Source organism: Dipodomys spectabilis, unplaced genomic scaffold, assembly GCF_019054845.1.
Source record: "Dipodomys spectabilis isolate Male_0828 unplaced genomic scaffold, ASM1905484v1 ptg000024l, whole genome shotgun sequence".
NCBI classification, from domain to species: Eukaryota; Metazoa; Chordata; class Mammalia; order Rodentia; family Heteromyidae; genus Dipodomys; species Dipodomys spectabilis.
This window is the reverse complement of record NW_024870701.1, coordinates 32,516,686-32,527,884: the sequence shown is the minus strand read 5'-3', so window position 1 is coordinate 32,527,884 and position 11,199 is coordinate 32,516,686. Positions and strand designations below refer to the sequence as shown.

At 48.5% G+C, this 11,199-nt stretch overlaps 1 protein-coding gene across 1 annotated transcript in view; it reads left to right on the top strand.

Moving 5' to 3' along the window:
• The first annotated feature begins 1,242 nt into the window (after positions 1 to 1,242).
• Positions 1,243 to 11,199, top strand: part of Atp8b1 (ATPase phospholipid transporting 8B1) — a 105,393-nt gene continuing 95,436 nt past the window's right edge. The window contains exon 1 of the mRNA XM_042675255.1: positions 1,243 to 1,433. The gene's annotated coding sequence lies outside the window, so the exon portion shown is untranslated. The remainder of the gene's footprint in view (positions 1,434 to 11,199) is intronic.

Sequence of the window (11,199 nt, the reverse complement as noted above, 5' to 3'; positions counted from 1 at the left end):
AGGAATCCATAAGATCACTTAGTCCAACTTCAAGTTACAGATGAGGAAACTGAGAACAGGAGAGGGCAAATGACTGATTAGCACCACCTAGTCAAAGATCAAGAGCCGTGGATGGAAAGGAAGCCCTTTTAAATATCACTCGAACCTTCTATAGGCAAGTCAGATCAGTAGCCTCCCTTAGAATAATAGCTCTCTCCCTAGAACGGCCAGTGTTTGCCACCGCCCTCCCTCCCTCCCCCCCCCCCCGAACTTCTCTAATGCCTCCAATTGGGAGTCTGAACTGTGTCTCTCTTACACACACACACACACACACACACGAGTCTGAACTGTGTCTCTCTTACACACACACACACACACACACACACAATCTAATCATCCCCACTTCCATCCCGGAGCTTCACGAGGGTGCTAGACAAGCGCTCTAATCACCGAGCTTCACGTCCAATGTCTAGGCAAACTCTTCCACCGTTGACTTCGCTCCATTCTGACCCCCAGCGCCATGTCCATAGTAGGTGCGCAGCCAGAGCCTACCCAACCGAGCCCCGCCGCCAGGGGTGCGTGGATACACTGGCCGGGAGGAGCGCCTCCCAGCCCGGACTCCGGCCAGCATCGATCGCTGCCCGCGGGCATACGTGGTTCCACTCCTTTCCACCCCAAACGCCTAAACGTGAACAACCTGGGTCCCCGAGCCCCAGCCTCGGCTCGGCGGACCGCGACGCGCATCCAGCGACGGGTCCCGAAACGTGACTTGGCACCCAGAGAGCACGGCTCTTCTTACAGAGCGAGTTCAGGTCCCGCGCGTGAACACGACCGTGCCAGCTTTCCGGGCTGGCGCGCTCGCCGACCCCAGGCTGCGGCCAAGCCGGCAGAGGGCGGGAAAGTGACGCGGGACTGGCGGGGTGGGCTGCGAACTGCGGCCCGGAGAGTGCGGGGAACGGCGAAGCCGCGGGGGTCCCAGGCCGGGCCGCGCGGGGCGGCGCGCTCGGGCATCGCCGGGGCGCACGGGGACGGCGGGGGGGGGGGGCGCGGCCGGCCAGCTAGCCCCCCTGCGCCCCGGGGGAGGGACCAAGAAAGACGGCTCGTGGGGCCCGCCCCCAACTCCAGCTCCAGCCTCACCGCAATCGCGGCTGCGGGAGGGAGACTGGAAAGGCTCCTCCCTGGAGCCGAGAAACCAGTTTGGCCGGTCGGACCGAGCGGAGAGGGGGGGGGAAAGGGCGGCCGCTAAGGAAGGGCTCACGGGCGAAGGCGGGGAGCCATTGGCAAGTGGCGAGAGCCGGAGGAGTCGCCGCCAACTGGACACGCTCCCCGGGGCCCCGCCAGCCCGGTGCGCCATGCAGCGCTAGCGCGGCCGCAGGGCTGGGGCCGGGCGCGAGGCGGCCAGGTGAGCGGCGCGCACCCGGCGGATGTCCCAGCCGGGGCCCAGCGAGCGCCAGGTAAGAAGGGCACGGCGCCGGGGCTCCTCCCGACCCTCCCGCACGGTGCCAGCCTCCCGGGGCTCCTCGGCTCACCCGATCGTCCTCGGGCCATGAGACTCCAGGGATCCGGGATGCGGTGGCAACCGCTGTGCGCGCCTTGGGGCTTCCCCGCCGTGCCAGGGATGGGATCTGGGTGGAGGCGGGGGGGGGGGGGGTCCGGAGACACCGGGAGCTTCGGCACCTCCGGGTCCAGGAGGCGCGTCTGGCCGGGCTGGCAACTCCGTGGAGCGGTCGGTGGGATCCTCACCTGTCGGGAGGCGGGAACTCGCCGGAGCGGTTGTAGGGTTTTTGTCCCCCCCCCCCCCCACGCTGGCTTGCGACCGCCGTCTGGGGTTGAGCCCCGGGGGGGTTAAACTGGGCTGGGCGTCTGGCCCCTCGCGGAGTGCCGCTGGCGGCCCCCACGGAAACCGCCGCCCCTCTGGAAGTTTCCCAGTGGCCGAGTCTCAGCGGAGCTCCCCCCCCCCCCGCCCCCTCCGGGGGCTGATGCTCAGGTGCGTCCGCTCGCGGTCTCCGAGCCCAGCGCGCCTGCCTCGGTTCGCGCCGGCGGGGGAGCAGGTGAGGCCGATCCGAGAGCCCCGCCGCTCCCGCTGCGGGGTTCGAGGTCGCCCGCCCCGCACCGCTCCCGCACGCGAAGACGGGGTGGTGCCCAAAAGACACCCTTGCCTGGCGGCTGCCGGGTCGCGTCCACCAACACCGACGCGAGATGCTCTCCTCCCTCCCCGGTCCGCCGCTGTCACCTCTCTGCCGTAGGGGGGGGGGGCACCGGAGACATTGCGGGGTCTGGCGAGAACACCCCGCTTCTGGTGCTGGGAGGGAAAGGAAAGCCCGGGGTGTCGTTATAACCAGTCTGAGGGGGGAGTGCGCGTACCACCGCCGGCTCTGTAGATCTCAATCCTGGGGGTGGGGGGGAAAGGAAGGGGGCGCAAAGCTTCGGAGAGGACCGTGATCTGTAAAAGCCGCGGGGACCTGTCCGGTTCGCCAGCGGCACCCCTCAACCCCAGGAGACATCCTGGGCCTGCACACACTGGCCCAGGCGGTCTTCGATCCTTTTCTTGGGGAGCTCGGGACACCTCGGAGTTCTGCTCCCGGAAGCTGCTGGACCTTTTTGGAGTGAGAAAAGATTTCCTTCTTCTCATCTTCCTGGTGGCCGGGCCTTCAGCATGTTGCTCTGCATCGCTGGAGAAAATAAAAATCAAGTGAAACCTGGCAATACTGATGACAAGCCTGGAGACCACGGGACCACACAGTAGGGCGCGGAGGAAGGTTACTGTTTTCAGATACCGAGGTTGTATCTGTCAAGCGCCTGTCAAAGAGGGACCCGCACAAACCTTGAAGGAGAAGCGCTCTCGTTTTCATCCTCTGAAGGAGTGCTTTGGGGTTAGGCCCCGAAATGCCATTCCTTATTTCTGGGTCTGTTGCTGAAGACTTTATTAAGCCCTGTGATCAATGTATATGCTGTGCAAAAGATGATGAATGGCTATTAGCTGATTAATTTCGGGGGGGGGGGGTGTGGAGAAGTCACGCCTGCCTGCAATTAAACCTCTGAAGCTTTCTAATGATTTTCTTTATGTCTTGGAGGTTCCTTGTGAGAACCCTCAACCACTTGGCTCTCTCACCACTTTTCTGGAGGGCTCTGCTTTGATCCTTTTTAGTGGTTCTTTGTCTAGATTACTAAGGAGCAAATGACCTTGGGGCTTACTTGATACTAGTGGACATACATTCCACCTGGGTTGGCCATTTTCAAGCTTTCCTTCTGAATTTTAAGGATGTGTTCACTTGTCCCTTCCTTGAGAGAGAGTGTGTTGTCATGAGGATTTGTTTTCTAAGTAGAGGCTTTAAAACAATGATTTTGCAAGGCAAGTGGCTTAGTTAAAAACAAGTCTTCCATGAGAGGCAAGTTGGGGGCTGGCTCCATGCTCAGCCTGACTTCCAGGCCTAGGGGGCTTTAGCACTAAGGAGTGCAAGGTCACAGCTGCCCTGGAAACTCTTCCTTTTTTCCTTCCATCCATTCTCCCTTCCCGTGTCCTTCTCTTCCTTTTAAAGACTAGGAAGAGGATGCATGGCTTCAGATTCCCACAGATTGCCGTTCTTTTCCTCATTGTATAACTTTGGAAGGATTCTTAAGTCTTCTAAATGGTTTACTTATCTTTAGAGGAGGAATAAAATATACTATCCATCTCTTTTGGGTTGTTGAAAGAATTACATGACAGAATATGTGAATGTCTTTTCTACATAGTGAGTATCTGAATGTTGCGTTCTTATTTTCATTATTAGATGGATACTACTTTCATTTTTATTTTGTGCAGTGCTACCACTTAAGCAAGGCAAACACTCTGCCACTCTGCCACTGACTAATTTTCTCTAGTCCCTAGACATGGCCTTTAAAAGATAGTAGTATATTGGTTAGGTATTCGATATGTGTTATTATTACTATTTTTTTCCAGTTCTGGAGCTTGAACTCAGAGCCTAGGCGCTGTCCCTGAGCTTCTTTGTGTTCAAGGTTAGCACTCTACCACTTGAACCACAGCTCAGTTCAGCTTTTTTCTGAGTAGTTTATTGGAGATAAGAGTCTACTGACTTTCCTGCACTATTATTGTTTTATTGTTATTCTTTACTGTGGACTGAAGGACTGAACGCATGCACATTGGGATATCTTAAATATTTCATCAGCTTACTAGTTTGTTAGTTTTTGTAAGCAGTATTCACTGAATGCTAGTTATCTTTGTACCTCTAGAGAGATCTTAACATACTGTTTGCCTTTGCTTTTTAGTTTTAGACTTTATGTATGTATGTATGCATGTACGTACCAGTACTGGAGTTTGAATGCAGGGCCTGGGCACTGTCTATTAGCTTTTTCACATAAGGCTGGAGCTCTACCACTTAAGACACAGCTCCACTTCCAGCTTTTTGCTGGTTAATTAGAGATGAGAGTCTCACAGATTTTACTGCCCAGGCTGGTTTGAACTATGATCCTCAGATCTCAACTTCCTAAGTAGCTAGGATTACAGGCGTGAGCTACTAGTGCTTGGCAGTTTTAGACATTAAAGAAGCCTGTACACTTTTGGAATCAGAACAAGTCTGCATCTTCACAGAAAAGGTGCCTTTAAAGATTCTTAAGCACTTGCTTTTAGAATTCATTTTCATATTTACTTCTAGATTAGTGTCCTGGGAAGTTCTTCTTTTGGTGTCCTTAGTTGTCTTGTGGGTTTTTAGACCTGGTTTTGGCATCGTTCCATTAGATTAATTGTATTTTTGCCAGTAAGTCTTTTTTTTACTTATAGTAAAAAATAATTATTCCTGGAAGAGTTTTGACTATCACAGAAAGAAGATAGTTTACGGAAGAGATGTTTTTCATCCTGAATCTCTATTCCAGTACCCAACTAAAAGTAATACCCAGTCACCCAATCTAATACCATTCAAGGCTCTTGTCACTGAAGACCTAGTTTCATTGAGAATGAGTCATATATATATATATATATATATATATGCACACACGTGTAACAGTGTAACATATACACATGTTAGTCTTTTAATTCTCTCTCTCTCTTTCTCTCTCTTTTGTCAGTCATGGGGCTTGAATTCTGGGCCTGAGCGCTGTCCCTCAGCTCAGGACTAGCCCTCTACCACTTGAGCCACAGCACCACTTCCGGTTTTCTGGTGTTTTATTGGAGATAAGAGTTTTTTGGTTTTCCTGCCCAGTCTGGCTTTGAACCATGATCCTCAGATCTCAGCCTCCTAAGTGGCTAGGATTACAGGTGTGAGCCACTGGCACCCGGCTTATTTCTTAGTCCTTAAAAATTTTTAGTCTTTGCAAAGACATAACTTTTTATCATCTGATTGTTTTATGAACAGATTACTTTTCTTCCTGATACTTCTAAATGCATTGCACTTTTAATTGCATTATTGCCCAAACCACTCATGATGGAAATATGTTTGATTACCGGTCCCAGGGAGCTGCGTGAGCACAGTGGAAAAGTCTCCTCATCCTCTAACCCAGGTTCTGATCCAGGCTGCTTCCTTGCTGTATAACCTAGGACGAGTTACTTAATCTCTCGACTGCCTCATTTTCCTTGCCTGTGATGTAATAAATTGCAAATGAGACAGAAGAGGAGGGAGTCTGTAGCTCCATAATTGGTAATCATTATATTATCACTGCGTTGTCGCTAGTGATCAGGCTACACTCTTCAACGGGCCCATGGCCTTTTACTTTGGCCTTTCTTCAAGTTTGACTCTTCCTTCAAGTTAGCATTTCTTTACCAAACCCTGGTGTTCGTTTGTACGGGGAAAGAAAGAGCTCTTCTGGATAAGGGTTATGTGATAAGACTCCGAATCCATCCTGCTCCACCATCCTGCCTTGCAGAGAATGAGCTTCCATCATAACCACAAGGGAGGCACCTAGCCATTCCCTTCGCTGGAGCTGCCTTGACCTGTCCAGGGGAGGTCCTTGGGACACAAAGTTGTACCCCTTCTATCACTCACTTCCTGTCTGTTCTCTCCCTTCTCCTTCATATTCCAGCTTTAAAATGTAGTAGTATCTGTGCTGGGTGTTGGTGGCTCACGCCTATAATCCTAGCTATTCAGGAGGCTCATGGTTCAGAGCCAGCACAAGTAAGATAGTCCGTGAGACTTTTATTTCCAATTAACCACCAGAAGTGGCACTGTGCTCAAGTGGTAAAATGCTAGCCTTAAGCAAAATGCTTAGGGATAGTCCCCAGGCCCTGAATTCAAGCCCCATGACAGACCGAAAAAAAAAAAAAAAGTTCTAGTGCCTGAATCGTGAAGCTTCTCAACAGGATCTATGTTCTCTGCATAAGTTTTCTGATCATGGAGCCTTGGTAAATATTGCTAATGACAGGGAAGCTTGGTATATTTTTCAACTGTACCAGGGGATTACTGCCCAGCATCATGGATGTCTGCACACAGAGCCTGAGTTGAAGTTTTAATTCTTTGATAAGGAAGTAGGTATCCTCTCTCCTGGACATTATTCTTCTCTGAGAGAGGGGATGGTAGCATTCTTTCCTAGAGGGCAGCTGGAGCCACTTCCAGTTCTGAGGGCCGTACTTCTCACCGGTGTCCATGTCTAGTGCATTTGTATTTAAAGGGACAGAGATGAGCCTGGATACTTCTGCGTCAGTCTGGGGAAAGGACTGAGTCCTGGGAACCGGGTTATCCTTGTTCCTGACTGCCTCTCAGTGACTAAGGCCACCTGTTCCTCATCAGCAGGTTGAACGTCTGTGATTCTACATGGAGTGTGTGTGGAACCTGACCTTTGGATGGAAGCTTTAGGTTTTTACTGGACTGTTGTTTTATAGCTTTGGTTGTGTGTGGTTTCCTTTTCTTTCTGAATGGCTTTTATTCTACCAGAGTTAAGGTTTGTTTGTTTTGGGGCAGGCTGTGCTTGAAAACAGTTTTTTAATCTTTACTTAAATCCAGTTGAGCTAGAAAATCTTCATTGGTGATTTTGAGGCCATCAGACTTCTTTACACATTGGACATAATCTTCATTCACTAAATGTCATGTGTAAGCACAATATTATATGTTTGGGTTGCATCTATCTTTGGCTATCATGAATATTATGTCTATGGACAAATGTGTTTAAGTGCTTGTTCCTATGGATTTGGAGATCTTAAATATGTGTGTGTGTGTGTGTGTGTGTGTGTGTGTGTGTGTGTGTGTGTGTGTGTGTGTTGGTACTGGGGCTTGAACTCAGGGCCTCTCACTCTTGCTTAACTCTCTCCACTCAAGGCTGGTGCTTTACCACTTGAGCCTTATCTTTACCATCTCTGCTTCTGGCTTTTTGCTGGTTAAGAATCTCCCAGCAAGGATTTTTTTCTTCCTGAGCTGGCTTCAAACTGTGATCATCATCGTATCTCTACCTCCTGAGTAGCTAGGATTGCAGGTATGCGCCACCCAGTCAAAAATTATCTTTCATAAATCAAACAGGGAAGTGGGGAATGTAGTTAATACCTGGCTTTCCTCCAAAACCCACATGTGGAGGTAATGGTTGCATAAGAGATGCACAGGGTGGCTGCCTGCTTCTCCCTTTACCAGAAGCTACTCTTTCTAAGCTGGCAGTCATTTGTCATCCTCATTCAGTTGTGGTATCGTGAACACTGCACTGTGTGCCAGGGTGGGTGGAATTGGTCAGGATACATAGCCCATGACCTGGCAGTGTCTACAGATGTGGTCCTGCTAGAGATGACATTCCAAGGTAGAGAACAAAATCCTTTAGCTTCTTTCTAGAACTGAATTTTTGAAAATCTTTCTAAATGGAATACTTACACACCAGCTAATTTTCTACTTTAGACTAGAACCCACAGCTCTCAAAAGGAGTTTCTAAGGCCAAATGTCAGAGTCATCAACTCACGGATCTCTGAAAGGATGTGCATCTATGGGCCAGCAACCTTCCAGAAGGAGACTGTGGAACCTTTCCATGTCAGTCTGTCATGGTGAAGACTCTATTTTCTAGGGCACAATAATGTCACATAGGAGTTTATACTCACACAGTGGCCCTGAAAATTAGCCAAATATGAATTTGCACATGGAAAAGCAAAGTTTTCTTTCAAAGCAAAAACAATACAATAACAGCAACAACAAACCCTTCAAACCCAAAGAGCACCATCCCAGAGAATCCTTCCATTTCCTGGTTCATGCTGATCACAACCACAGAACAGATTTTGTCACATGGCAAATGTCTAGGAGATTTGATACTTTGTTTAGCTCAACCTGATAAAGATTGTTTCTATTTTTTTTTTCCAGTTTTATGCTTTACCCTTTACAAAGAGAAATGTCACGGTTCTAAAAGGTCAATGTAAGAGCCTCAGGCTGTATGTGTAGTAAAGAGAATAGCATTAACATGTCCTGGATCTTTGCCATCATTCAGATCAAGATTGGTTAAAGCACATTTAGTGTGCTCCTAAAGTTAGGATTAGACTCATTTCCTTTGGCCCAAATAGCTCTGAAGTTCTCCTGTGGAACTTTCTGTCCCCTAGGTCCTCCCAGGGTGACCTCCTATACTGTAACATCTTCCTAGGTAGGCTCTTCCTTCTAAATCATCCATGAGCTATAGGAGAAACTGGGGCCACATGCATACTGCTGGCTGCCAGACATCTGACAGATCTGTTAAGATCATATCCTGGGTGCCAGGTCCAGCCAGCAAGCAGAGCCCAAGACTGTTCTACTGAGCTCACATTTGGGAGAGGGGCCAGATAGGGGATGCTAAGTGAATATAGTAAGTAGGGAATTGTGTAGTGGGCTCTGCAAGGTGAGTGCAGACCTGGGAGAATGGTGAAAAGGGAAATAGCCACCAAGACGCATTGTAATTATAAACTGATTGATTGTTAACCCCTTGGGACAACTCCTTACAGATAATAAAAATTCATTTTTTAAAAAGGACCCAAGCTCAGAGAGACAAATGATGCATATTTTCTCTCATCTGGGGAAGCTAGATATAAAATAATAATAAATTATATAAGATCCTTAAGTATTCACACACAGTGAGACCAAAGAAGGACACTCTTAGGAGAGGAACGGAAAGGCGCAATGCCTGTGTGCATCTGCTCATACAAAATCATATTTATTGAAATGAATTCCAGGAAATGAAAATGAGATTCCCCCCTCCTTTCTTTTTTTTTTTTTGCTGTTTTTGTTTTCTTTCCTTTTCGTTCTGGATGTTCATTGTCTTTGGGAGTGTAAGGGGAGGCACAGAAATAGAGAGACAAAGGGTGAACAAATGCAGCAGTGGTATTCACTGGACACTATGTAGAAAATGCACTATATAGCTTGTGGGTGGGGAGGGGAGGGAAAAACTGGGAAAGAGTGAAAGAAGGGGTTGTCCAAAAAGAAAGGTACTCTTTACCTGACTTGTGTACCTGTAGCCCCTCTGTACATCACCTTTATAATAACAATAAATAATAATAATAAAAGAACCACAGGGCAAGTGACTGTCAGCAGAGCCTGGCTCCACTTTTGCTAGTGGCCAAGGGAGATCTGGGGAGAGCGTCCCAGGAAGAAAAGCCAGGCCACTCAGCTGAGGTCCTAAGGTGGAGGGCCTGGCTGGTCTTATGAGCAAGGGGCCCAATGCCTCCAGTAAGTGAGGAAGAAAGGAAGGGAGAAAGAGAAGCTGAGCCAGGCTCCTATGTCTTTTATCCCAGACTGGGGAGGTATAGGCAGGTGGATCATGAGTTCAAGACTAGCCTAGGTTATATAGTGAGATCCTGTCGAAAGAAAGAAAGGAAGAAAAAAAAAGGGAGAAAGAGAGAAAGAAAGAAGCAAAGAAAGACAGAAAGAAAGAAAACAAAGGAGGGAGAGATGACAGGGTTAGAGCAGTGAAACTTCCAGAGCCTTCCCAGCTGTGGAAGGACTTTGGCTTTGACTTTATTGGATGATGGGGGAGGGGTCAGAGCAGATGCTGCTCACTGAAAAATTGTGATTTGACTTGGATCATTCTAGTTGTTTGTGTACTCGGGGAAGGGAAAGGATCCCAGGTTAAAAGGCTAGGCAGGCCACCAGGGTGATAGCTATGGGGTTGAGATATCAAAAGAGACAGACAGACAGACAAGAAACAGAGACCGAGAGTCAGAAAGAATTAGATACAGAGACAGAAACAGAAAGAAAACAAGAGAGACACAGAGAGAATAAGGGAGAGAGGAAGGAAGGCAGGTAGGAAAGAGAAGTAAGGATTGAGAATGTGATTAGGCAAATAAAGGTAGAATAAAGATAACTAGATAGACATAAATGTAACTTTTAATGTGATAGATTACAACAGGATTTCCAGACAAATTGGATATGCTTTGTGTGTGTGTGAGCGAGAGAGAGAGGGGAAGCCAAAGATAATGATCTTGGCAGAGCCTGAGTTACAGAAGGAAATCTGCGTTTCTGAATGCTGTATATTTCCTGGGCTGAGTTCAGATGACTGGTAATAGATCATAAGGAGGCTCCCCAGAAATCTACATATAAGGTTTTGCTGGGAGAACTTGAACTGTGTTTATCATTAGTGTGCCTTCCTAGTTTGGTAGGGCAGAGGTTGCTAGCAAAGGGGGATGGTTTGCAGAGTCCACAGGGCATCAAGCAAGCAGGCCAGCATTGCAGGAGGAAGAAGTAGGCTGCCCCTCAGCAACTCTTCCAGCCCTCTACTCTCCATCCCTTGCTATCCTTTACCTGAACGTAAAGACTTTTCCCATTCCTTAGATACGGCTTTTCCCAGCTTTATACACATGTCCCTTCCTTCCTTTCTTCCTGGTTTTCTTTCTTTCTTTCTTTTTTTCTTTCCTTCTTCCTTTCTTTCATGCTGGTGCTGGGGCTTGAACTTAAGGCCTGGGCACTGTCCCTTAATATTTTTCACTGAAGGCTGGTGCTCTACCGCTTAAGCCACAGCTCCCCTTCTGGCTTTTTGTTGGTTAATTGGAGATAAGAGTTTCATAGACTTTCTTACCCAGGCTGCCTTCAAACCTCAAGCCTTAGATCTCAGCTTCCTTACTAGGTAGGATTACAGGCCTGAGCCATCAGTGCCTAGCTTGCATGTATTTATTGTTATTATTATTATTATTATTATTGATTGTGGGGCTTGAACTCTGGGCCTGGGCGCTATCCCTCAGCTCTTCAGCCCAAGGCAAGCACTCTACCACTTGAGCTACAGCGCCACTTCTGGTTTTCTGGTGGTTTATAGGAAATAAGAGACTCATGGCCTTTCCTGACTGGGCTGGCTTTGAACTGAGATCCTCAA